Genomic DNA, 24,651 nt, shown 5'->3' with positions numbered 1-24,651 from the left:
AGAACAGACTTCACATCAAAGAATTTTCTAGCCCAATATGCTAATAAGAAGAAATTTTGAGTAGAGAGGAAAAAAATTGTGCTATACATATGGAACTAACAGAGAAATAGTGGAACACAATGGAGAGTCTTAGCATTGACTCTGGCATATGTAAAGACTGTCATAAAAATGTCTAATCATGTGTGTGTTTATATATAAATGCATGTATGTTTGTATAAATATTAGAAGGGTATCAATTAGAGAGGGAGCTATAGGGGAAACCTGGAGGAAGTTGAAAGATGAATGGAAGCAGAAATGATGAAAATGCAGCATACTGTTTTACGAAATGCTCCAAGGAAAGTCTTACCAGTTTGATAGATTATTTAACAAAGACTTGTTCAATTATCTAATAGATTGAAAGGCATAGAGTTACGTATTTTACACACAACAAATAGATTCAATGTTTTTATAAAATAAAACAAAAACTGTAAGGAAAAAGAGTTTAGCTTTGAATAGAAAAGCTTCTAGAAGAGATGGTAATGCTGTGTACACTTTTAAGACCCACTTCTACTCCCAGTTACTGAGCACCACTCAGCCAGAAGAGGAAATTAAGAGCAGCATTCTTATTGTCCAAAAGACAGCAAGCCTCTGTCAGTTCTTGGAAGGATCACTCATGTGCAGAAAATAACACAATAACACATGAGAATACACACATGCATACACACATAATATATACTAGCTTATTTCACTACTTAATTTGTATTTTCCAAATAAGGACAGGTACTCAATCCATTCATGTGTCTTTCTCTGCTAGGAACTAGGAAACTATCCTTAGGAGTTTGTGCCTAATTATATTCCCTCTTGAAGACAAAAATAAAATTAATGATCTGAGTTATTTTTCTAATACAATGGTTTCTTTTGATATAGCTGTTTAGTCCCTCTGTTTGATAGGCCTTTGAATTTCTTGTCTCTGTAAGCATAGCTGGGATAGAGGGTTAAGGGGTGCTCAGATATGTCCTTAAAGACTAAAATTCAGAATTGTTTTTGAAGCTATTTAGTTCCAAAGAGCTGTGTACAACCAACTAGGTTGTGAATATTTTCACTGAAGCTCTTTCTATTCTGTAGAAGTCCAGATGGACCTATAGCCAAGGTTACTCTTTGAGTATGAAGCCATCCTACCCCTGGATGCTCAGGTCCCATGGATAGTCCTGTACCTAAGGAGGCAATAACTGAAGCATAGGGCGGGGTCTCCTAGAAGATCATATCATCTACTGAGAAAAGCAGCAAAAGCCACAGCAGATAATGCACAAAGAGACAAGCAACAGGATATCACACTAGACAACACCCTATTGTTTAAAAAAACATCACTAACAGGGGGTGGAAACCACAAGTTTTAGGCTGTCAATTAGCAAATGTTATATAATCTTCCTTTGACAACAGCTTTTCTGTGAAAAGATCTCCCACCCAACTCCAACCCCAGTTTCATCCTTCAACGTTCTCATTACCTTCCAATATTTTTGTTTCACAAAATGTGCCCCTCTTTTGGTATCATTGAATTTTGCATATAATTCTGCCTGGGATTTCTTCCCGTGTTTTGGTTGCTTATTTTATATCCTATAGAGTAGAAAGCACAACTGTTCCCCAAAAGGTCTGCTGTGTATGATTTTAAATTATAGCTGACTGATAAATCTACATAGGTCAACAGAAGTTGGAATAGTTCAGAATTCACTGTTCTGATCTTGTTTTTTTTCTTTTATTGGATATGTTTTTATTTACATTTCAAATGTTATCCCCTTTCCCTGTTTCCCCTCCAGAAACCCGCTATCTCCCCCCTGCTTCTATGAGAGTGCTCCCCCACCTACCCACCCACTCCCTCCCACCCTCTTGCCCTAACATCCCCTACACTGGGGCACAGAGCCTTGACAGGACCAAGGCCCTCTCCTCCCATTGATGCCCTACAAGGCTACCCTCTGCTACATATGCAGATGGAGCCATAGGCCCATCGGGTGTGCTCTTGGGATCATGGTTTAGCCCCTGGGAGCTCTGGAGGGTCTGGATGGTTGATATTGTTGTTCTTCCTATGGAGTTGCAAACCCCTTCAGCTCCTTCAGTCCTTTCTCTAACTCCTCCATAGATCTCACAGGATTGTGCCTAATAACATTCCCTTACAGAGGTGTGGGAGGAAATTACTGAGCTAGAAGCAACTCCCCTATGATCTGCCCATATGTTGCCCACAATCCTGTAGGTTGATTTTGACCATGCCACTGTAAACAACCCCAATTATATCCACTGGTTTGCCAAGATAGACATTAGAGGAAACATTTATTTTATCTGCCTTAAGCTCCCTGTGAAGAAATTGATGTTCAGCTCAAGATACTCCAAGACCAAGTTCTCAGCACAAAGAAAATTTATTTGTCCCAGAGGTACAAAGAACATGGATTAAGAAACAAGAACAGGAGATAGAGGATGAGAAAGAAATAGAAGGATATAAGGGACAGGGGAGGAATATTTGTCCTAGAGGGGAAAAGGATTGTGTCTGAAGAGAGGATATAGACCTGACCCATAGGCAAATGGCAGTTTAAAAGGTAAAAGGGGAAACTTCATGTTAGATTGAGGTGTTTAATTTTGATTAGACTAGGTTAATTAGGGCAGTCATGGGGAGTTTTTGATTGCTGGACTTCAATAGTTTGAAAGCTGGACCTTGGTAGTCAGCCTCAGGAGGTGGAAGTGGATAAATAAAAGAATGGACCTCAGTGGCCAGCTTTAAAAATTTAATCTAACATTTTTCAGCAAGCAAGAGGGAAGAAGGGGAAAGTCAAGGTCTGTCAGAGCCCTGTTTGCCATGCATTCCCCCTGTCCTTTCCCCCTTCCCCCTGTCTAGGAGAACAGGCATTTGTCCATGCCTCCCCAGGAAAAGGCCCACAACTGGTGAGATGATAATGCTGTGCTTACGTGGACCAGTTACAAAGGCACTAATGGTTGCTATGAAGTTAAACTCACTCCTCTGTTCTGCCTCTTTGCATCGCCTTTTAACAGCCTCAAGTGAAAGTCTTGTTTAAAAGCTTTTACATAGACTCACAGATGTATTCTCGTTGCCCAGTGATGAGCGCTTGTCCATGGGGAAACGAATTAACAATACTTTCCCTTCCAAGTTCATACACATAAAGAAATTATGGTTAGACATGAAAAGGAAAGCTAAAAACATGAACATGGCTCTGATAAAAATAAACTAAGTGCAATATGTTAGACTAAAAAGGTGTTCATTTAAATCCAACTTCCCAAACCATTTTTTAATTCTACTGATGTTTAAGACCACACTTCATCTCTCTACAATGCCGTGGAAAATGAATGAAGTAAGTTTTGGGGAGGAATTAGAGTAGGGTATCAGTACATAATTTTAATAATGAGAGAAACCTGTTTTCTTAACGCCCTGTCTGGGGGGAACTTTCAAGGTCGTTGCCTGTCACAAGCAGATGCAACCCAGGAAGGAAACAACTCATATGCTGTAAATCAGAGTTGGAAGCTATTAATGCTCTTCATGGAGCTTGCAAGGCAGGTTAACAAGGAGAAGTACATGATTCGTACAGAAATCCTTGTAATGGAGAAGGTAAATCACTGTGGATCCTTGACCCAGAGCTGGCTGTGCACGTGGTGAACATCTCTTCTGTAGCAGCAAGAATCCCTTGGTGCTAAAGGAAAGACACATACAATAAAACGTATCTGTGTAAATATTTAAATTAACTAAAATACTTTTAAAAGCTATTTGGATAAAAAAGGAAATCACAGGAATCATTAATACATTTCCAGTAATTATAATGGATGTACAACATTTCAAAGTGTTGGTGACACAGCTAAGCCACCAGTAGGGGATAATTTTACCACTAGATACTGAGGTTTAAATTTAAATAAAAAAAGTTCGCATCTTTATATACTTCTTCTTAAGATTTAGAAGAAAAATGGGCACAATAAACTCTAAGTAAATAGAAGCAAGGACACGATAAACCTTAATAATTAAACTAGCAAAGTCATATATAAATCTTTTTAGGAAATCAAAATGAATGCCAACACTAAACTTTTAAAAAGGATTACCAAACATTTTCAGACTACATCTGACACAATACATGCCATGATTTATGCTACATATTAATTATCCCAATTTTTGACATATCTGACTTCATAAATGAACTTCAAAAAATCTACCATAAAACATCTAAAAATTCAACTGTCCAGTGATAGCACCTGAAGTAGTCTAGCTATTTGGTAAGCAAGTGAATGGAATATAAAAATCTTAACTGTCTTTATTTTGTTATTGTTGTTTTCCATTTTAATTAAATAATTCATTTATTTACTTTACATTCTGACTATGACCTCAGTTTTTCCTCCCTCCTCTCCTTTCAGTCCTTTCCCTTTCCCTCCCCTTCTATCCACTCCTTTCCTGGTTCTCTTCAGAAAAGGGGAGGTGTCCCATGGATATCAACCTGCCTTGGCATATTAAGTTGTAGTAAAACTAGGTACATCTACCCCTCTTGAGGCTAGATGAGGCAGCCTAGTAGGGGCAAAGGGGTGCAAAGGCAGGCCACAGAGTCAGAGACAGCTCCTGCTCCCCACTCACACCCTGCTGATAGGAGTCCCACATGAAGACCAAGCTACACAACTGTTACATATGTGTAGAGGATCTAGGTCAGTCCCATGTATGCACTCTGGTTGGTGGCTCAAATTCTGTGAGCCCCTATGGGCCCAGTTAGTTGATTCTGTAGGTTTCTTTTGGTGTCCTTGACTTCTCTGGCTCCTGCAATCATTCCTCCACCTCTTCCAGAGGATTCCCCAGGCTCTGCCTAATGTCTGGCTGTGGGCTTCTACATCTGTTTCCATCAGTTCCTGGATGAAACCCCTCTGATGGTGATTATTCTAGGCTCCTTTCTGCAAGAAGAGAAGAACATCATTAACAGTGTCAGGAGTGGGCTTCCTCTCACGGCATGTGTCTCAAGGTGAAACGGGCATTGGCTGGCCATTCCCTCAATTTCTGCACTATCTTTACCCCTGTACATCTTGTAGACAGGACGAATTATAGATCAAATGTTTTGTGACTGGGTTGATATCTCAATCCCTCCGTTGGGAGTCTGGCCTAGTTATAGATGATGTCTGGTTCAGGCTTTATACTCCACATTGCTAGGAGTCTTAGCTAGGGTCAACCTCGTAGATTCCTGGGAGTTTTCATTATCCTAGGTTTCTAGCTCATTACAGAGATTGCTTCCCCCACAATTAACTCTACTCATAATTAACTTTATTTTTTAAAAACTTGCAGAAAAAACACATTTTATTTAGTCTCATTTTAATTTTTTCATCATTTAAGAATTTTATATATGCATACAATGTGTTTTGATCAAATCCAAACTCCATTTCTTCATTTTAATTCCTTCCTTATTCACCTACCACTTTTCCTTCAGTGTGCTCCTTTTCAAAACCCATTGAGTGTACATAGGGCTCCCTAAATGTCCGTGGGTGTAAGACCATCTATTAGACTATGAGTAACCTCAGAGCCCACTTTCCTGAAAAGAGAAGACTCTCCTTTCCCCACCAGGTAATAACTCCTCAGCTAGGGGTGGGATTTTGAGTTCCCCTCCCATCCATGCTGAAATCTTGACCGTATTAATCTCAAGCAGATGTTCATGAAATCACAGCCACTGGGAGTCCATAGTGTGTAAGAGCCTTTTTATGTCTAGGAAATACTTTTTGCAGTAGACACCCACTACTTCGAGCTTACTGTCCTACCATCCCTCCTCTATGACATCTCTCAGATTTGGGGTGAGGGGTGTGATATAGACATCACACTTAGAACTGACTACTCATAGTCTCTTATTCTCCTGTACCCTAACAAGTTGTAATTGTGATCTACTGAAAAAAAAAAGACTTCTCTGATAAGAGATGCACCAATCTATAGGTATAAACATAAAAACATAGATAAAAATTTAATACTATGTCTCGTTAACAGAATAAGAATAGTAGGTTCTCCCCCAATGCCTAAAACGTATCTATCTGCGGATTTGGAGTCCAGTGCTAGACATGAGTTTCAGTTTGTGGATCAGGCTTTAAATACAATGGGAAAGATTTTGCTAACTCCCTTACTCTTCCTGTCGCTACTAAAGTAAGCATATCTTGCAAGATTGGTCTTTACTGTGCCTCACAGGATTCACAGCTGGGGAAGACTAGTCATTGTTTTTCTCCTTCAATAGAGTGTGTTGTACTTTCTATCACTAAGAAAGCTAGCCAGTAAGGAAGAAGCTTCCAGATCAGTACTAGCTTTATTTATCTATCTATCTCATGCTACTCAAGCATGTGATATCTTCACCAATAGGATCTTAGCATCAAGTTCTAGAGGAAAGCCAAGGTCAATAGCAATAGTCTGCAATTTGAGAGGAGTTTTGGTCCTGCATTGATCAACAACTTAAAAAGAGGAGCCAAGCACTGATGCACTGCCTCCCTCATTTCAGAGTAATTCCACTTAAACGTTTGTTTATGTATATGCAGATATCTTAAGGAAGATTCTACAGTACTGTTTTCCTATGACAGTTTCAAAAGTCTTTAGTGTCAGGCATTTCAGCTAAGACCATCCTCATTTGGGTCCTGGGAGCCTCTCACATCCCTGGTATCTGGGACTTTGTACAGGTTTCCCCTGTGCCCTACTCCCACACTGCTGCATATTTCTATTCATTCTCCTGGGCCTCTGGGCTTCTCACCTGTCCCCCCACCCCCTGCCCCATACTTGATCCTGCCCCTTTTTTCCTCTCACCCAGATCTCTCCTTCCTTCTGCCTCTGGTGATTATTTTGTTCCTCCTTCTAAGTGGGATTGAATTAGTCACACGTGGGCCTTCCTTCTTGATAAGGTTCATATGGTCAGTGAGTTGTATCATGGGTATTCTGAACGTTTAGTGACTGTTAGAATGCCCTGGAAACTCATCTTGGTGAGTCATTTCATTGGCATCCTTGTTTGTGTGACGCCAGATTTCTGGCCAAAGGTTCACAAACAGATGGAAAGGGGAAGGATTATTATGTTCGAAATCTCATACTAGAACTGCAGCCATAGTTAGCACAGAGTAATGAAGTCTTTCTTCAACTCACAAAAGCCACTTTGCTCAACTCTCTCACCTCCCAGCACTGTCTTCTATGACTGATTTAACCTATAAGTTTTCTTGGTACAGAGCTGAAGCATACTTGAGACAAGAAGACTATTTCCCACAGTTCGAACCATGGACTTTGCATTGGGAACTAGGGCAGGGTGAGGGGTGATCATAAGCCAAGTAAGATCAGTGGTAAACATGTTTAGATCAGAAGGGAGACAGAAACCACAGTTATCAAAAAAAATAAAATAACAGGAGATCGCCCAGGAAGTGGTTTCAGGTGTTGGCACTTGAAAAGGTACATTGTGTTCTAGACCCTAAATAAGTTTAAAAACTAATTAAAGTTTTGAAAGTATGCAGAACGGGTAATGTGTTCTAAACCCTTTGTTTTTGTTATATATAAACTATGTTCATGTATGTTCCCTATCAGCAAAATCAGATATTATTTGCTTGTCCTTTTTAAATATAGCAAAGTCCCAGTTAGAGAGATGTTAAGAAACTCACTAAATTATCAGAGCTAATTTGTACTGAAATTGGGCTTTAGATTAAGCAATATGCTTTTAAAACCATTTCTCTTACTACTGCCCAACCCACCAACAATATCGAAGACATGATTACTATGGACATGAGCTCCTGGTTACATGGGCAGGCTGACCTGAAAAGCTCTTTAAGGAGTCAGGAACCGGGAGTGTGCATCCGAAGCCCCAACCTGGCTGAAAGAGTTGAGACTATGAGAGTCTGCAATATCATTCCTCATGTTCTCCGTCCTAAAGTCTGTGTGGTTCTGAACTGAGCCAATTCTCTGAAAGTGAGTCACACCAGCATGGATTTATTAGCTGTCATAGACTAGCCGCATACAGTGGAGAGTGGGCTTCAGAGAGGTTGAGGTGAAGCTCCCAGAGTAAGTGTCTGTGATGAGACACCATGTAAGGCCTTGTCCTATCACTGCTCTTATGGAATTTACAGTCTGAAGAGAAAGACAAATATCAGTCATCGAACTGAAGGTGCAAGTGTGTAGCTGCATGGTGATCGAGGTGCTCTGAAGGAGAGGACCAGAGGTCTGTCTGTGTTGATGATACACAGAGGACCAGCTGCCTGGGACAGCAACAGTGTCTTGAGAAATATGTGCATAGCTGGGAGATATAAAATGAAAAAGGCGGTGGAGGTTTAAGTAGGTGGCACAGGAGAAGAGAGTTTTGAGCAGAATCAAGAACCTTTATTGAGGCAAAGGAGCACGAACTGATGGCTCGCACTATGGCCAGCTCCAAGGCAGGGAACAGGTGTGCAGTGAGTTAACAGGAAAAAGAAGGTGGACTAGACAGCCCTTGATAGGACCACAGACTTTGTACAAAGCATACATGGAAGCCATGAAAGAAATTGTGCAAGTGTGTGACCTAAGCAAGGGGCACCCAATGCTCCTGAGGTGTGGCCAAATAGTGGATTTTGGATCCTTCCCGTCTCTGCCAATATCACTGCGTTCTCAGCAGAGTTCTGCCCACAGAAGCCCTCACCGAGCATCTGAGGCCTGGGAGAATGTGGACACCACACATATGCAACCCATTCCAGCAAAGCTTTCTCTTGCCATGTCTGAATCCCAACATGTTCCCAGTCTATAGGAAATAATCATCAGAGGCCTGATAGCAAATTAACCTACCCCATAAGCCTCTCTTCCTCCAAATTTGCAAAATAGTGTGGTGATATTAATTTATGATTTAAGGCAACATGTGTCCTGTGTCCAACACCACCTGCAGTTCTTGGTAAATAAGTAATAGGTGACAGCTTAATTTGTATTCAGTCCTCATTCATTTTGAACTCTGTTTTTCTCCAAATTCTGCAGAGAGAACATTCTAAGATCTCACTTTGTGAAAAGCAGACAGCTCATCATTACATCAGCCCAGTAGTCCACTAATGCATCATGCATGTGAGAGCAGCCGGTCTGAGGACTATGAGTTTCTCCAAGGAAGATCAAGGATAAGGATGTGCTGAAAGGAAGAAATGGTGACTTGTTTCCAGCATAATTTTACTGTACGCTTTCTTAAATAAGAGCATAAGTCCGATTGGGCTCAAAATGTTAAGACCATCCCTCCAAAAGACAAATGAATTGTCAATGTTCCTTTGTGAATATTCATTCGGTAAAATTATTTCTACATTTATGTACATTTTTATTTACACAATTTACCACTACAGAATCATTTCATAATACGTGTTCTGAATCAAAAGTAAATCAATAAAATTTAGTGTCTCCCTTCAAGGACATCATAGTGTACAACAAAGAGAAAACATTTATGTAAAGAATGGAAGAAATGGAGCAGAGGTGAGGACGAGGGATTTGAACTGAGTTGAAGTCTGTGCTCTGAATCCACCAACTATGATAGCAGGGTTGCCTTATTTGAAGTAGTGAGAACCCAAGAAGAGTATTTTCCCACCTACAGACTGAAGAATACTCTTCTCAACCTCCAAGTAAATAAACCACACTTAGCAATGCACTGAACGCTTTCATCTGCAAGAAAAAAGTTCCAGACTACTAACCTTAGGCACATTGAAAGCATCATGGCACCATACCTTTGAGTCTTCTGTGTTAAAGATGTAGGCCGTAGGAAGAATTCATTATGTGTACCACATAATGATGATCTCACAAAAGAAAAAAACTGCACTTAATGATATTTGGCTACATAGCGAGATGCCTGAATACTCTGGGGCTAGTAAAATCTGGCTCAGTTATTCTAACACAGTGGGCTGAAATATGCAACAGCTAGGGGGAAACAGGCTTCTAGGTGTGCAATAGCCGGTGACTGACATTGATCTGCACTGAATCTGAGCATAGGGAGCCTGACAAAATAGAACAGTGGAAGGTGGCAAACATATGAGAAAGGAGTATGGACTTAGTCGGTAGAGACACTTTAGAAGGTATCTGTCTTCATTTCATAACACGCCCAACAGCTGGAGGCCTACCTCTTCCTGGAAATAAAGGTTAACCCTACCCCTTTCTGAGGTCAACATGTCTGCACAGCCTTCTAGCTCAGGAGCACTTCTGGGTTACTTTTTTTAAGCATGTAAATTTCCTTATAATTATGGAATAGTCCTAACTCCCAATCTCACTCCAATTTGCCAATAAAAGGACAGCCCAGTTCACTAATTAGCAGGAGACTAAGTGGTAGAATTATTCTTATAAACCTATATCCATCCTAACTCTCCCTCACTTTGAGTATAAAAAGGGAGGCTAGGGAGAATTGTTAGTACTTGGGAGAGACACAGAGACATTGTGAACCTAGCCTGAAAAATCAATTAAGAAAAAGAAGACAGTTTGAGTGAGATTCTGGTTTTCCTCAGCAGTCAGTGAAGGGTACCCCTGTTATTGATAGACTGCTATGGGGCTGCTGTGCCTCCATGAGCTCATGTAGTCCAGTGCTGGCATCCTGGAAGTGTATAAGTTAATAATGATGCCCAGTAATGCTGCATACAAGATTTTTGACATCTTCACACTGGGACTAATAATCTCTTGCTTTTCTTAAAGCATTCCCAGTACCATGTTATTTTGGAACATACTACTCAAATCTGGAATGGTAGCACAGGCTGTTGTTTTCTAAATAATTCTCTGGTTTTAGATTCTGAATATCCTCATCTTCAAAACATTCTTAGCAGTGCTGGAGTCGAGTTCCAACACAAACTTGTCAATAATCTATGTGGGCTGCTTGACGCTTCATCCCAAACAAATACATAGTTCTGCAGTCAATACTTGTGGAGGTAAAACAAAATTAGTTTGTGATATGCCATCATTACTCAGTATTGTTTATAAGCAATAAAAATTTGGCTCAATAGAAACTGCTTGATACTGAAGTGTTTGGTATCATCTTTCTGTTATTCTTCTGAAGTCGTCAGAAGCAGTGTGACTGAAACACTTCAAGCAGGTACACATGTGCAAATATACACATTCATGCACACACAGAGACAGCCAGACAGATGAGACAGAGAGCAGGAGGAGGAGGGGAGAGGGAGGGGAGGGAGAGGGGCAGGGGGAGGGAGGGGAGAGGGAGAGGGGCAGGGGGAGGGAGAGGGACAGGGGGAGGGAGAGGGGCAGGGGGAGGGAGAGGAGGAGGGGAGGGGGAGGGAGGGGAGGGAGAGGGATAGGGGAAGGGAGAGAAGGAGGGGAGGGGGAGGGAGGGGAGAGGGAGAGGGGCAGGGGGAGGAAGAGGGGCAGGGGGAGGGAGAGGAGGAGGGGAGGGGGAGGGAGGGGAGGGAGAGGGATAGGGGAAGGGAGAGAAGGAGGGGAGAGGGAGAGGGGCAGGGGGAGGAAGAGGGGCAGGGGGAGGGAGAGGGGCAGGGAGAGGGAGAGGAGGAGGGGAGGGGGAGGAAGGGGAGAGGGAGAGGGAGAGTTCTCTTCCATCATGTGAGTTTTAGCAAACACGTCAACAAGACATTGGGTGACTTTTCATTGACTCTCCAAGTAAGCAAATACAGAGCCCTAGAAAATGTGCATTAGCTTTGATGGTTTAAAATTGGCCTTGCAATTGGCATGTCAGTTAGGAAATTTAATTAACTCCAAGAGTCTGTTTTTTCCAGGAGTAAAATTGATATGATAATAAGAGTTGCTGCAGGGAGGAAATCCTGGTACAGGTACAGGAGGTCACATAATAGAGTTCAGCTGAGATTCCTTCCTACAACTCACAAACCTGTGTCATCTTAAAGCTAAGCACTTCCCCAGTAATCACTCTCCATTGCCGGTTTGCCAAGCACTACATCTTCGTCTTAGAGACAATCCACAGGGGTTCAAGGTTTGGCTGGCTTTGTTCCATAAAGGACAGATAAAATGAACCATTCCAGCACCGTAATGCCAGCTGAATCAACTTCAGCTTGTTGGAGGTGTTTCACTGCCAGAAAAGTGCTTTTCCAGAGAAACCACTCATCCCCACTATAAACTTTCTAGAACCATCTCCAATTCTGGGTCTTTGGATAGTTCTTCAGAGATCAGTGTCCTGCAGATATTGGGCAAGATGAAACTGAATTCTAGTAAGCATACTATGGTTTCAAGTCCAGTGCCTCCCCTTTGCTTTTTACCTGAATCACACCACTGCTGCACACAAGACGGGATGAAGGAAGTTACACCACAATAGAACTTTGCATTTTATAACTATTGATATCAATGTTTTCTGACCTTAAACATTGGATGACAAAGAGTTGAATATTCCATAAGAATCAATATAATTTAGTATGGTTTTCCTATGAGAATGATGCCTCGGATTCAACCATAAAAACCTTAAATTTCAAGTACTATTTGCTACTGCCTTAACTGATAGAGAGTACAAGTTTGAGGGATAAGAACTTTGGAACATATTCATTCACATGAGCAAAGGTCCCTATCATTTATTGATTCATTCCTTTGCTTCATGTCCACACAACCAAATGCCATGGATTGATTATATGACTTCTGTGCATTCATGTCCTAAGAATGTCCTATATAGTTTCCATTTTAATCTTCACATCAACAACATGTGGCTTTAAAGGACTAAATTTTGTAGAATATGATCCAGATAGCACAAGGCAGAGTGAGAACTGCAATCTAGTTGTCCCTAAACCCCCTGCTTTCAATATATATCATATTACATTGCTCTCCTCACCCCTGGAACACAGATAATATAAAGTTAAGCCTAGGAGATGCTGTAGAATCTAATACCAAAGTCCAGAAGACAGCATGCATTTAGACACATGATCTTCTGAGAGTTCTTAGAAAAGACACGAGTTGGCATTTGGGTGACAAGACTCACTTCTGAATAGAAAGTTCAGACATTTTTTTTAAAGAGACAGAGTAAAAAGGGCCCAAACCTGAATCTAGCAAATTTGAGCCTGAGCCTTTTCTTTTCTTATTAATAATGGCATGACCTAGACATCATATTTAACCTCTCTGAACTTTCATTTTGTTATTTATGAAAGGCCTCGCTGACTTGTTGTAGATTAAAGGAAGCATGAAATACATTAAGGTCAATAGCTGACAGTGTAGCAGACACTTAACATATGAAGTGTGATTCAAGCTAACTCAAATGTCTAGATTAGAGTAAGAAAATAGGAACAAATTTAAAAACATTTTGTCTTCAAGAAAGCTATGCCCAGTCTGGGGAGACGAATCAGTGGGTAACATGCTTACTGTGGAAACATGAGGACCTGAATTTGGGTTCTCAGTACCTACATAAAAGCCAAGTGGAGTGATGCACATTAATAACACCCAGCAGGTGTTTGAAGGGAGCAGATATAGGTGAATCCCAGGAACGCAATGGCCTACTGCTCATTGTAATCAAGTGTGCCAATGTAGTGATTTCCCAGTTCAAAATTTAGAGCAATAAAATAAGATCCAGATACTGACCTCTGCAAACACACATGCGCTCTCTCTCTCTCTCTCTCTCTCTCTCTCTCTCTCTCTCTCCTCCCTCCCTCCCCTCTCCCTCCCTTTCCCTACCCCTCTGTCTCCCTCCCTTCTCCCTCCCTCCCTCCCTCCCTCCCCTCTCCCTCCCTTTCCCTACCCCTCTCCCTCTCTCCTCTCTCTCTCTCTCATTCTCTCTCTCATTCTCTCTCTCTCTCTCTCTCTCTCTCTCTGTGTGTGTGTGTGTGTGTCTCACAAGAGGTCTTGGTTCTTTCTTCATAGTTTGTGTTTATACACTGGTCATGAAAAGTATAGGTTTCCACATATACCCTGCAGGCCAACATGAACATACACAGAGTCATAAGCCATAGGCCACAGTTCTCAGAGTGCTTGGGTATAAAAATAAATATTCACAAGAAGTACAACAGTACTGTTCTTAATTAAAATTTCTAAGTGACTCTAGCTGTTGAAAATCTCGCCACCCAAAGCCATATTAACGTTGTTAATTATTCAAGTTGAAGTAGAACCAGCTAACTAAGTAAAAACAAGCAAACAAGCAATACAACAATGCCCAGGCTTCCAAAGACTTTCAAAAAATTAAACCAAGGAAATGGGCAATGCACATCATTTAAACTGGTACTCATCCAAGGCAATTGCAAGACAACAGTAAAATAAAAAATACAAAGTACTTTGACAATGACTAGTTAGTAGCTCTACAGACATTTTTAGGGGGAAAACACCAATTATATAATGAAAATACTTAGCAGTTATCATCAAAGTTCCTTTACTGATACAAGCTAATTAATCTCTCTAGAAATACCCTGTCAGGAGGGAGCTCCCAGTCCCCATTTATGAGAGGAATAGAGACCAAAGCATGAAATGGGACAATATATTTCTGTTCAGCATCACCAACAGTTGGGCACTCTGTTTCAAACCATCCAGGAGGATCCCCAAACCAGTGAAGACAGTTTTCTTAATTGATAACTTGCCCAGATGATGTATGTAGTGAGTTCAGTGAATTCTTGGCTTCTCCTGACTCCAACCTTGCTTCACATCATCCAAACTGTCCCAGAGAATGCCTTGCGTTGAATTAACTGCCCCAGGCAGTCACACACTCCAGAATTCATCAGTTCTTGTTCTTGCATCCAGTGAGAGTATTTCGACTTCAAACATAGAAAATCAAAAGACAGCAGAGCAAGATGTGCTTCGTGTAAAACCAAGTTTATCTTGTTCAGATATGCTCCACAGCCCTCACTTTCTGTCTAACTATAAAATCAAGAATTACTTCAAGAGTATGATTAATTTTTTTCTTTAGTTAAGTAAAATTAGAAAAGAAAAGTGAGGTATACCTTCTATGACTTAATTTAATCCACATTAAAGTCTAAGACAAAATCTCATTTGCCTATAATGTATTCTGTAATTAAAAGAAGGTCCAAAAACTGTACAAATTCCAGACCTGAGACCGGCTGGATCTTCCTATCTTTTGGGTTGACCTGTGATTTGGAGTAAGAGCATAGATTTTATGGGACCTCTGAGAGTCTGAGAGCCCAGTGAGACAGGCTCAACTTCATCAGGCACAGGAGACCTGCACTCCCTTCCTCAACCTAACTCCACTCATTCTGTTAATGCCCTCTTTAGGAAGTTGTACAAATAATGAAATGGAGAATGAAGGAGGGTGAAATGGAGCAGAAAAGAAGATATAGAAAGAGAAGTAGGAGAATAAAGTGACCAGGGATGGGAGAAAAAGACACAATGGCTTATATGAGTCACAAAGTTTTATATGTGTTACATTTATCCATCCTTATACAATATTATTAAAGCAGGATAATTATTATCTAATTTTATAATTACAACCTGGGAAGCATGGAAATACAACTGTGAAGTACACATGAGCTCTCCAAGTCCCCTTGCAACCCAAGTAAGCTACATGGGAAACCAAGACCTCACCCCATCTCTACTCAACACAGTATTTCAGTTCTTCTATCATGTTACCTAAGGGGTCTCTTTGTCACGTCTAGCTAGCTCTTTAAGCCCTCAGCCAATCTTCAGCAAATGGCTAAGCATAAAAGACATCTTAGGATATTTCTAAGCATACATGGTGTTTTGTGATAACCAGTTCCAAGAGAAATTCAAATACAGTTTTATTAGAGCAGCATGTGCAGATGAGTGAAGGGGACTCATTATTTGATCCTTTGGTATCACAGGACAGGGAGGATGGTCATGTGCAAGGAGCTGGTAAGCTTGAGACTCTGGTGACCTAGTTTCAAGAGTTCTCTGTCCCACTCCTCATCAGTCGAACACACACAATAGCACCTAGACTGGAAAGCTGAGATGAGGATTAAAACAGAGACTGCTTGCATGCTTGAGGTTTTCATGTCACTTGAGAAGCATTCAGGAATTCTTAGCTGTGTTTTAAACTCATTCAACCCCATGAGTTATGGCTAATGGTCACTCATTCACTCAAAGAATATTCAATTGACTATCTTTGGTGGCTCTGGAGTGACATGACCTAAGCTTTAACTCTATCAACAGCCTAATGTTCTGGGACACGCCTGGAATCCCCGTACTCAAGAGGCAGATGTAGGAAGATGCAGTTTGAGATCAGCCTAGGCTATAGAGAGAATTGTAGTCTTAGCTATAAAATGAGACTTTGTCTCAAAGAAGCAACCAAACATAAACAAATCCCACATTATCTACTGTCTGTGCTTTCAATGTTAAATCATTAGTGTGTGACTTAGTTCCTGTGTGTTTCCATTTCCATAACAATAAAAAAGCTGCTGAGGTACTGCTTGGTCCCTTTGATTTTTTAATAAGTTAGTCATAAAGATTAAATGAGTTCATCAGAAAGGAATTTAGCCTACGTCCTGGCTAATTAGAATAACTTGATAGATGTTAGGTATATGTAGATTTCAGGTAGGCATACCTTGTATAATGAAAGGACTCAGTCCATTCTTGAGACATACTGCTAACAAATCTTGGAGTTCACAAGTCCAAGCTCAGCAAATATTCATTGCATGCCTGCTCTGTGGAAGACAATATCCTATGGGCCAGAGACTTAAACATAAATAAATATAAAGCCCTCAGATATAATAATAGTATACTCTGTCTTAGACAATGCACCCGAGAATAGTAAAAATACACTTTTATTTCCTAAACATTAAAGCTTTCTGTATCAAACTCTTCAATAATGTATAAATGATAACTCTTCTTCCATTAACTGACAAGCATTCTCACATGCTTCTGTGGGGAACAGGTTTCACAAAGCTTCTGTTGCTGTTTGCACAGAAGCCCCAAAGTCCTCTTCCTGAGGCAAGCATCTAAATGTCAGAGATGGAAACTAGGGCTGAGACATGGTATTTAGCACTTGGTACTCCTCCTGTTTGTATATAAAGGTGTGTGTGCGCGCGCGCACATGTGTGTGTGTGTGTGTGTGTGTGTGCGCGCGCGCGCGCGCGCGCACGCGCATGTGCATGTTCATTTGCAGGTATACTTGTATATACACACAAGGAGGCCAGAGGTCAAGTGCAGCTGTCATTTTTCACATGCTGTCCACCTTGTTCTTGAGACAGCATCTCACACTTGGCCTGGAACACTGTGTAGGCAGAAAGTGAGCTCCGGGAATTTCTCATCCTCTCCAGGGTTGAGGTTTTGGCCACATGCTCCTATAGCCAGATTTTTTCAATGGCTACTGAGGCACAAACTCAGGTGTTCACAAGTGAGCTAAGCACTTTCTGCCTAAGCCATATCTCCAGCTCCTTACCTGATCTGTTTTAATCTCAGTATCTCCTCTAGTAGCCTGGTTCTGCCCACATTTGTGTATTCTAACCAACTGTCAGAGTCTTCTACTTAGTTCTCACCATGGGCTCAGCTCCTGCTCAGTTCACAGCCTCTAGACAAGAGAACTGTTACATCTGTCCATTGAGCTTTCAAAGACTTCCTAACTAAGAAAATGACTAAGGCAGGGATTTCAAAAGGAGCTGCTGCAACTCTTCAAAGCATTGCCTGTTAGCAAAGGGCCATGGTTAGTCATGCCCAGATCACAGATCCACTTCCGAGGAAGGATTACTCTGTTCATTTCCAAACTCCCAGAAACAACTCCCAGTGGAGGAGTTGTCCCCCAATGGATGTTGTTGGTGCCTGCTCTATCTGCCGCAGAGAGAAAAAGCAAAGTACATGATAAGCCCTCCATCTTAACCCTGTCCCCATATCCTGAGCTGGAGCCTGACTTGTATCTTTCACCTTATTTTCTACTACACGCTCTATCACCACACCCCAAAACAAAACTACACTATGCCAGCTTCTCACCTCAAGCATTGGCAAGAATCGCTTTTTCACTTTTGCTCTACATGGCTTCCCCTGTGACAGAAGATTTACTCAAACCTCTTTTTCTACAAAGTTTTCCGATACTTCCTCTAGATAAGATGACTCAGCCCATTTTCATCTTCAGACTAGGAATACTTTGGGACCTTTAAAGAAATTATTCAAAAACTTTTATAAGCTCCTGTTCGCTGAGGGAACAGTATGTAATCATCCCCCAAATCATATGAGGCAAGCATAATCATTTAAGATACTCTTTCTTAAAATAAGAAAGCCGATTAGCATTTAGCATCCTTCCAAAATCAAATAGAACATGGATAGTAGAACCTTTCCTGTCTGCCTCCAGTGTCTGCCCTGTCACCCACTAGTTCTCCTTCACACTAACGATTCCTGCAGTGCTGGAAGGCCAGAAGCAGAAGCTTGTTAAAGTTTTTTGTAAAAAGCAAGTTCTCTACATGGATGAGGTGACAGTGCAACCTAGAAAATGTTGGTAGACAAAGGTCAGAAACTTGTGGCCACTGAATAGTGCTCCCTTGTGGCAAATGTATGAGACAACCGGAATGGAGAGAGTTATAGAGATCTCCCGTGGGTAAGTGGGCATTTTACACTGAAAAGATAACAGAGCTGTGGCAAAGCAATGAGATGAGAGAAGCAGCCCTTCCCATGAACAGAACAGCTATTAATCAGCTGTGTAAATAAGAAGGAGAAGACTTCAAAGGTGAGACTATTCCTGCCAGAGAAGCTTCAGATCTTACACTTAAGAAGTTAAGATCAGTTCTTAAAGGAGCAACAAGTGGGACTGTCCAAACCATCTTCTAAAAGAGCAGAGGGCATTGTTTTCTCTATTCATTCTCCACTCAGCCAATTCATGCCCTGTGCCCTGGTGTAAGTGCGGCTACACACTGGAAGGTCATGGAGCTCTTCTTCTCCTCCTAACCTCTCTCAACCAAGTCCTCCCCTAAGTGTATATTAAGGAACTAATCTCTAGCTTTATGGGTGTTGGTGAGGTTAATGATACCAACGAACCTGAGCTCCCAGGGACTAAACCACTAACCAAAGAGTACACATGGACAGACCCATGGCTCCAGCTGCACATGTAGCAGAGGATAGCCTTGATGAGCACCAATGGGAGGAGAAGCCCTTGGTCCTGCCAAAGCTGGATGACCCAATATAGGGGAATGTCAGGGCAGGGAGGCAGGAAGGGATGGATGGGGGAACACCCTCATAGAAGAAGGGGGAGGGGGATGGGATAGGCAGGTTATGGACAGGAAACCAGGAAAAGGGATAACATTTGAACTGTAAATTAAAAAGTCCAATTAAAAAAACAATTATTTTTATAGTAACTATGGCCTTAATCAAATAAGGGTTCATAAGCCCTTTAAATATAATGTTGAGAAAAGTTGACTGACTCTCAATTACAAACTCTGGTTAATTAGTAGCATCTACCTAGAAGGACATGAGAAGGGCTCTGAAGCTGAATAGAAGTCAATTCAATACCTACCAATAATTAATAATACCTACCGGAAGGGGGGAAAGCATTGCAGCAACACTGTTGGCAAAAGAGTAGCAGGGAGTGAGGGGTGGCTTCCTTTGCAGAGGAAGCAGTAGAGGGAGAAGAAGCAGTCATGGTGGACAGAGATGCCAGTGGAGAATGGAGCACCTTGTTTCCTGACATAACTTTCATGGAGGCTGAAAATCATCATGAAGAAAGTGCATTTGGAAAACTCTCCATATCTGAGCATGATTCAGATGTGAACAATGAGGGGTCAAGCTCATGATGAGGTTGAGAAATAGAATGGGCACAGGGGACCTTTCTTCCTGTCTGGACACAACTGAGTTGACATTACAAACATAAAAATTAAAACATATGTTCACAGGAAAAGACTTGGTGAAAATCTTGCTCACTCACTGCCCGTTGGTCACATAATCAAGGATAATTTTCTACATCAATGAGCCAAGTTCTACCCTGTCTCAGAGAGCCAAGTTCAATGACCCGTGGCAATATGATAAAAGTCTTAGATACATAAAAATAATTAAGAATGGCTAAATAACTTCAGGAATCTTCATCTGAGGCAACTGATTGCTAAATTCTGTACTCCACATACCCGATGTAGTCTTCCGGAACAAAATAGGGAGTTTATGAAGCAGCAGCTTCCAGTCCTTCATTTGAATGGGCTTATCAGGTTGAGTTGAGTGTGTTCTTTGTTACTTTCAGTCTTGGTCTGCCATTGTCATTAGCGCAAAACAGACTTGGTGTACGGCTACCTTCTTGAATACATGCCTGCTTCTTCATAGACTTGCTCACATTCCCATTTGTATTTATAAGTCTTTACAGTTCAGTTCCTCAACCCTCTTTCAAAATACATCCTAATTCCTCTCCAGATGAAGTCTTCTGCATTTGACAGTATTAGTTTTCTTTCTTCTGTGGCTTTAGTGCCTCAAAACAATCCTGACAGGACTATGCCTTCAGATAAAGGATCTGCATCTCCATAGCCCAAGTTGACATTATCTACATCAAAGTTCACTGTGCAGTAGAAACACCATGGGTCAGGAAAACAGGAACCTTGAAACACCTCCTTGTGCTTGCTGCCCTATGCAAGGATTATATTTTTGTGAGTCACCTACATTCTCTTAAGAGCCAGCACTGTAAGCCAACCATAGGTTAATTTTTAAAACATGCTCATCACGAACTATCCTGCTCACCAGTCCTCATCCATATGGCATTTGACTTCAAACTCTGTTAGATGACAGAATGGAGCCCTCTGGAAATGAGACATGTCTGGCTTCTTTAATATACATTTGGACTAATTTCTGGTCCCCTAATTAAACCTCTCTGTGACTGACAGAAACTGATAACAAGCTCATTTGCCCAGAGAATTAAATGTTTATCAGTTTTCTCTTCAAAACAAAAGGCATCCACAGAGTTTTAGATTAGCATTTTGGTGGAAGCAGAGGATTGTAGTTTTAAGAGGCAAATAAACATAAGCAGAAAAGACCTTGGAGTCTTTCTGGGAGATGCATGCACGGAAATGGTCATTCCCTCATTCCTCAAAAAAGAGAATGTTTAGGAGAAATGCACAGATACCTCCTAGGGCAAACAGCTTCACTTCTGAAATGAAATAGATCATTCTCCTTCCTTGAGCCTAATACTTAACATGGAAGAGATATTAACCATGGAATCCTGGGACCTCTGAGTATCAGGACTCTCTCTGCTTCTTGTTCATACACCGTGGATATTTCTTCAGGTAATGAGAGCTGGTCGCTCATCAGCCTGCAAAGTTAATTGGGAGACAGAAATGTTTTGTGCTACCATGGAAAGTTATGACAAAGTAAAGAACAACTGATACCACATTCTACCTATATGATAATTAGTTGTACATGTCACACACTAGACTCCAAACATTGGCCCATAGAAATTTCTACTGCCTCTTCTTCAGCTCTTACTGTAGAACCTGTTGTGTAATCGTAACTTGATAACTGTTTGCTGAATTGACTTCCATTGAATTGAAGAACTAACTTGCAAGGTCTTAGGAGGCAACCGAATAATGTAATTTTACACCAGCACCATTGCCTTGCTCACAGCTGACAAGAGGAATTATGTGGTAGATGGCAAGCAAGTGAACAAACAAATTGAAGAGATGATTCTTATCCCTCAATACACTTTGGAATCACCTGAAGTACTTTTAAAAAATTAATCTCTTAGATACTGCCCCAGAGAATCGTTTAAAATTTTCCTCAGTATATTCTAATTTACATTCAAGGTTGAGAACCCATGACTTTGGATAATAGGAAAGTATCCCCCCTGCACTAACCCCCCTTTTTTGTTTCCTCTAACCAAATGGGGATTAATCTTCCTGTGTAAAACAACGCATCCTGGAAAGCCTGACAAATGGAAGAGTGATGTTGCTAGTGCTTTTAAAACACCATCAAGAAGTGGTTCCCTGCACTGTTGGCCCTCCACAGTCATCATCACCCTGGCAGACACTTGACCCTGTTTTCTCCATATAAGTAAGCACCCTGGGCATGATCAACCACCATGCGGGCACTCGGGCTGCCACCTGGTGGCCACTCTGCAATGACAGATAGAGAAGATTCCCTCAGACAAGCTCTCAGAATATCTGCAAAATCAAGGCATGTCGGTTCAGATGCTTTAGAAGAATGAGGATTCTGTGAGGAAGAGAATATTCCGAGTGCTTCATGGTGAAGAGAAGAATGCTGCAGGCATGAGCGGCAGGCTGATGATGTATCTCTCCCCAAAGGACAACAAATGACAAAGGTCAGGAAAAGGCAGTGGCCTCAAAAGCAAAGTACAGATTCTGTCAAATCCACTCTTAAATCTTCAATTCCTTGAGGAAAATGATGTAAGATACATCACACCATCCTCAGTAAAATTCCCATATTGGAAAATAGTAGTTAGAGGAATTGGTTGTCTTAGCCAAGGTGGCATGGCACCACTCAGGAAACCGAGGCAGGAAGATTTCTGTGAGTTCAAGTCTAGCCTGGGAAGTTCAAAGCCAACTTAGGCTACATAGTAAAATTATGTCTCAAGAAGGAGAAGAAGAGGGAAGAGAAGGGAGTAGAGGAAAGAGAAGGGAGAAGGAAGGGGGAGGGAAACTACATAGCAAGCAAGATGTGGCTGGTGATGTGCACCTATAGTCCCTGAATCGGAGAGACTAAGGTAGGAGAACTGTGAGTCCAGCTCTGCACTAACGCTCTCAAACAAACCAATAAATAGTTGGTAAGTACGTTTAATGCTTAACTTTTTTTTAATAGTTATCTTCAGAAAATGGCGTTTCATTTTTCAAGACAGGATTTGCATGTGTGCATACAGGAAACAAAACACAGGTGGGTGTGAGCAGGCTCCCAGCAGGCTCCAAAACGTAATAGGGTGATAGAAACCTTATTTCTTCATGAAGAAAATGGGCTGTGATACTATGAATGTTTTCCTCAGAGACATTTCCTTCATTTCCAAGTCTTGGCTGGTCTGCTGTGATGAATACTTAAGAGTCCTTGGTAAAGGAATCTGGATGCTAAATATGAAGCACACTTCACACCAGCCTGCTTTTTCAGGGTTTTAAATGTGTGGAAAGTGGCAAGAGCTGTAACTGTGGCCAGACAGACCCTGGCTCGGGTGCTAATAGCACCACCACGAGCTGTGAAATGTTATAGAATCTCCTCCAACTCCCAGAGCTTCTGTTTCCTCATCTCCAAGTATGGATGACAACCTCACCTCCTGGGGATTTTATTCTGTGAATGGAGGAAACTTACTCAGACCAAGTTGAAACAGGTAACTCCAGAATATTAACTAAAGAAATGGGGTTTTCCCTTATCCATGTTATAATATTTACAAAAATCATAACATCACTATGCTGATAGGTAGGGCAAAATTCATTTGCTTCTATTCCACTTTTAATACCATGGATATTAAGAGTGTGATAGAAACAAATTCTTCACAACATCATAAAAATATGGAAAGGATTCACTGGGGAGTGGAGAATGGGGAAGCTTGCTGAATGTCCTGACAACAGACTAAAACTATGTTGCAACCTGAGTTTACAAAGTAAACTATTATACCAACAGTAGCTTTTAATTATTCTTTATATTTTTTCATTAAAATTTCATAATCTCCCCCTTTTATTTTTCTCCTTCCAATCCCCCGATGTACTTAACCTTGCTCCCTCTCAAAATTGTGGCCTCTTATTTAATTGCTATTGTTACACACACACACACACACACACACACACACACACACACACACATGCACACACGGCATCTACAATTTAAGGTCTAGCCACCTGAATAACCAATTAGGAGGTTTTTCCTTGAAGCATACCTATGTTCAGCTATCAAGGACATGTTAAAAATAAATAAATAAATAAAAATAACCTCAGCCTTCTGATTCCTGTTAGGTTCATAATGAACTGGCTGCTACGTAGAAAGTCAAATCAAATGCAGCAGTGGACATCAGTACCTCTGGTACAGTAGAGGTGCTCTCAGCTGCCACTGGTGGAGCACATGACTTCAGGTACCTAGATTTCAAAACTACCCAAGACACTAGACCAATAGACAAATGTTCTCTAAAAAATATATAAGCTTCCTAGAGGATTTTCTTTAAGATGTTAGTCTGTTTCTGCCTCTGTGCACTAAGCCATTATTATTATTATTATTATTATTATTATTATTATTATTATTATTATTATTATTTCATTTTGTCTTCCTCCAGCAACAGCTGATTGAAAGTAGGATGGTGGTCATTGGTGTGAAGTCCATGTTCCAGTAGTCAGCACCATACCTGCACACATATGACAGCATTAATAGGACTAAGTAAGTTATTAATAAAAAGAAAAAGAGGACATGAATCTGGGAAAGGGATGTGTTACAAGGGATACTAAAGAAATTGGGGGGGATGTGGGATGAATAGAATCATATTTTGGTGTACATGTGTATGAAATTCTCCATGAATATTTCTTTAATTTCTCAAAAACTATTTAAAGAAACTACCAATATGACTGAGGTCCTTGTTGACAGAACATCATGGAAACAAGGAGACTAGAAACACATGAGCGAAGCTTAACAGAAGAAACCATGGTCTGTTTTAAGAGTCAAGCCTACTCTGAGGATCTGAAAGGCATTGGCACTAAAATCTCTAAGAGGAAACTCAGGAGAGTAGACATCACTGCAGCTTATGAAGAGACGGCAGTATCAGCAGCACAGGGGATGCTCAGTGCCTTAAGCTATCATGGAGGAACCTCAGAAGATGTGCATTGAGAGGCATGGGAGGACCACAGAGCTCCTTAACATAAAGGGTTTTCTCTGCCCCAACTCTAAACTTCTTATACTGTTTGCCTAAATTAAGATGGTCCCCAAGGATAAAATCGAGTGAG

The 24,651-nt window shown here is 41.1% G+C and overlaps 1 long non-coding RNA gene across 1 annotated transcript in view; it reads left to right on the top strand.

Moving 5' to 3' along the window:
- The window catches only part of LOC102552490 (uncharacterized), a 50,139-nt gene extending 39,756 nt beyond the window's left edge, over nucleotides 1-10,383 (top strand). The window contains exon 3 of the long non-coding RNA XR_015625613.1: nucleotides 8,936-10,383. This is a non-coding gene — a long non-coding RNA (uncharacterized LOC102552490). The remainder of the gene's footprint in view (nucleotides 1-8,935) is intronic.
- Nucleotides 10,384-24,651: the final 14,268 nt, after the last annotated feature.

This window comes from Rattus norvegicus, chromosome 7, assembly GCF_021556685.1.
Source record: "Rattus norvegicus strain SHRSP/BbbUtx chromosome 7, alternate assembly SHRSP_T2T, whole genome shotgun sequence".
In the NCBI taxonomy this organism is placed as follows: domain Eukaryota; kingdom Metazoa; phylum Chordata; class Mammalia; order Rodentia; family Muridae; genus Rattus; species Rattus norvegicus.
The sequence above is the reverse complement of the archived record's forward strand: the minus strand, read 5'-3'. Positions and strand labels throughout refer to the sequence as shown.